Genomic DNA, 3280 nt, shown 5'->3' with positions numbered 1-3280 from the left:
CAACAGCAGCAGCCAAAGGGCGAGCAGCGAGGTCTCAGCAGTGCTCAGCTGCAAGAACCAACCGCTCTGGGGACCGGGGGGCTGGCACACGGCTGGTCCCTGTCCCCAGCCTCCTCACCCTGCTGCTGTGCTCGCACCTGTAAAGCAGAGTCTCAGAGGTCCTTCAAAGTCCAAAGCTCATCTCCACCTCTTTCAATTTGCTTCTGGACGCAATCAAAACCCAAAGCAGGCTCCTTTCCGAAGGGGCCATCCTGTTAACTTGTATGTGGGCTTTTGATTAGACCTTTTGTAGAGTTGAAAAAAAAGCCTTGCTCGAGGATGATAAAGTCTAGACACTACAATATATTTTCCAGCTGATCCAGCAAACCTAAAAAACCCTCCCTTGATCTCGGCCTGCCACGATCAAAGCCATTATCCCATTCAGAGCCCTTCTGAAACTTTAGCTTCCAAATGTGCAAGTTATTTTTAAAATCTAAACCAGGCCAAGCCTCTTGTTTGGAGTTTTACGAGGAAAATGGGGTGTGCTTCTCCCAAACCTTTCCCTGCCACGTCCAGTGGGCACGTAGCAGAGGGCGAGAGCAGGGAAGCGGCCCCAGTCCTGGGGGCACGGTGCCTGGGGGCACCTCAGTGGCACCCGGTGGCCACAACCTGCTTGCGTGGGGAGATACAGCCCGTCCCCTGAGGGTGGCTTACAGCCCGTCCCCTGAGGGTGGCTATGGTGTGGGGCAATATTCTCCATCCTTGACTAAGATAAAGGTTTTTGGAGAGCAAACGTCCTTTGCATCCCGATCCTTATGATCTAGGTCTGCCTTTGGTGTCGTGTTATTCTGGGGCCCAAGAAGAGAAAACAGCTTGAAATACCTTAATTTTCTACAGGAATTAAAAAAAACTAAGTGCTATGAGTTTCCTTTACCAAGTATCAGGACACCTTGCACACAAAGAACAGCCAGTTCTGCACTAAGGGACAACTGGGGAAATAAAAGATATTCCAGGAAAAAATAATCTTCCAGTTTCCTGGAGGAGTATTTCAGGTGGCTGAAAGGAAAGACGAAATGCACAGCCCTGCAGAAGCATAGCAAAGCCAAGTGGGCATCAGCCCTGCCTTAAGTGGGATGCTCAAAGAGAGGTGACAAAAGTCCAGCCGGCCCATCCCAGACCAGCCAGTACCACGTGGTGAGCACCAAACTCTCTGGCATGCAGTGGCCACCACAGGAGAGGAGACCTGTGGTCAGTCCTGATGGCCAGGGCTTGCAAGTGGCTACGCTGGGAGAAGGCAAAGGATGGGCGATCCAGAGTGACAAGGAGCTTAGGGACAACTGGAAGGGCTTTTTGAAAGCACATGGCCATGAAGCTGCACCTCCCATGTCCCAAGGTGGACTTCTAACAGGGGGACGTTCTTCAAGGAGAGGTGGGGACAGGAGGTGACTCCTGCCACAGAAAGGAGAAGAGAGCAACACGAAGCAGCCACATGCTCTGAAGCTATTTAAAAATCAAATTTAGGTCCCTAGTGAATGCTTCATTTAACTGAGCGGCTTCTAAAGCACCGGGCAAACAAGCCACATCACCTCCTTTTCCTCCCAGCATTCGCCTCCATACTGCTGGCCACCTCCCTTCCCCCCTGTGCTTTCACTCTCCTCAACTTCCAGCAGCTCTGCTCCTCCTCCCCACCCCTCCCTCTTCCAAACCAAGCAGATCTGTGAAAGGCTGAGCCAAGCGGGCATGCAAATGCCAGGAGGATGGGGATGGGAGACCTGCCGACCCCTCTGGCATCCCTCACTGCAGCTGGAGAGGCCATGCTGGGCAGGAGCAATGGCCCATCACACATCCACAGTGCTTCAGAAAGTGTCGTCTGAACCTTCATCAGCTTTCCAGTTGGGTAAACGTCAAGGAAGAAATCAGGCTGACAGCCTTCCTTAAGAATATTTCCATCAAATCAGATTGTTCCCACCCCCATGCACACCAGAGCAGAAAGAGTGAGGGCCACCAGCAATCCAGTACCAGCGGTGACAGCCGCTACGTCGGTCCCAGAGGGGACGGAGGATTTATCGGCATCTCCCCAAAATGTTCCTCGGGACCTGGGTAAGGTGGACAGGACGTGGGAAACTGGCTCGGCTTCAGCTCTGCTGTGGCAGAGTCCAACATGTGCCCCAACGCAGTGGTCCATCTTTACTCTCCCCAACAAATGCAGAGAGGAGATGGACTCCAACCTTAGCCTCCACGCAAAGGTGTTTGCTGGGTCTACTGAAGACACCAAATCCCCACAGTCCCCGATGGCCCCACCTTACACTTGCCCTGCCCCCCTCCCACTAAGGAGCTTCTCCCAGGGAAGGTGGAGAGCAAAGCCCCACTGTGCATCCGTAATCCCCGAGAAGGGCTAACACAAAGTTACTGACCTCAAAAATTTGTGGTCCCCATCACATGGGAGAGCAGAGGAGCTCTGGAGTGGCTGCTTCTGGATTTTAGAGGATCCAAACCCATCACAGAAGCAGCGTGCAACCCAAACCCCCATCCCCAGAGTTTGCACAGGTGACACGATAAATGAGGTGGTGAGGGCAGATGACGAGCCAGCATCCCGACACGCAACCCCTACCACCCCAGCTTGGGAAGGAAGGGAAACCAAGGGGAAAAAAGCAAATTGTTCAGCTTCACACTGCCATCAGCACAGCGTCTGCCCTCCGTGGCTTTCGGTGATAAATACTGAAGGGAAAACATCACGCGATTCATCTAGGCGCCAAGCATGAACGAGGGGTGGGTTCAGCACCACATCTGTCTCATTGCGAGGCTTTCCAGCCATTCCATCCTCTTCTGCAGTGTTTTTCTGTGTCTTCCTGATCTCCCATGTTAAAGAGATGGGAAATGTGCGCATCACCGGTCACCCTTCCCAAACCAAACAAACATACAAATACGGGCTGAAAAAGACCCAATTTCCAATCCTGGCAAACTTATCGTGGCAACTTATTTCCGGGCAGAGTTGTGATTTTTATAAGGGATACCACCGGGTTAAAGAGTCAAAGGCGTAACTGTACAAGCAAAAAGCAAAAGACCTTTATTTCTGTAAAGTCTTTTTTTTTTTTTCCCCCTCCTGATTTTTGTAAAGTCTTTTTTTTTTTTCCCCCTCCTGAAATGACAGGGAGTAATGTAGCTCGTCAGTTTAGTGGGGTATACATGCAGGCTTGGCTGAAAGCAACCTCATTAAACTGGCTGGGTCGTTAAAAGCCAATCCAAACACGCAGTCCTCTGATCACCGCATGACGAGCTGGGAACCAAAGGCAGCTCGCAA

General features: G+C 51.7%; 1 protein-coding gene across 1 annotated transcript in view; it reads right to left on the bottom strand.

Annotated features, from left to right (window-relative positions):
- Window positions 1–3280, bottom strand: part of LOC104617861 (disheveled-associated activator of morphogenesis 1) — a gene marked incomplete at its 3' end in the record, with an annotated part of 54916 nt that overhangs the window by 51430 nt on the left and 206 nt on the right. The gene's annotated exons all lie outside the window — the stretch shown is intronic.

This window comes from Phaethon lepturus, unplaced genomic scaffold (genome assembly GCF_000687285.1).
Source record: "Phaethon lepturus isolate BGI_N335 unplaced genomic scaffold, ASM68728v1 scaffold15433, whole genome shotgun sequence".
Classification (NCBI taxonomy): Eukaryota; Metazoa; Chordata; class Aves; order Phaethontiformes; family Phaethontidae; genus Phaethon; species Phaethon lepturus.
This window is presented reverse-complemented; position numbering and strand designations above follow the sequence as displayed.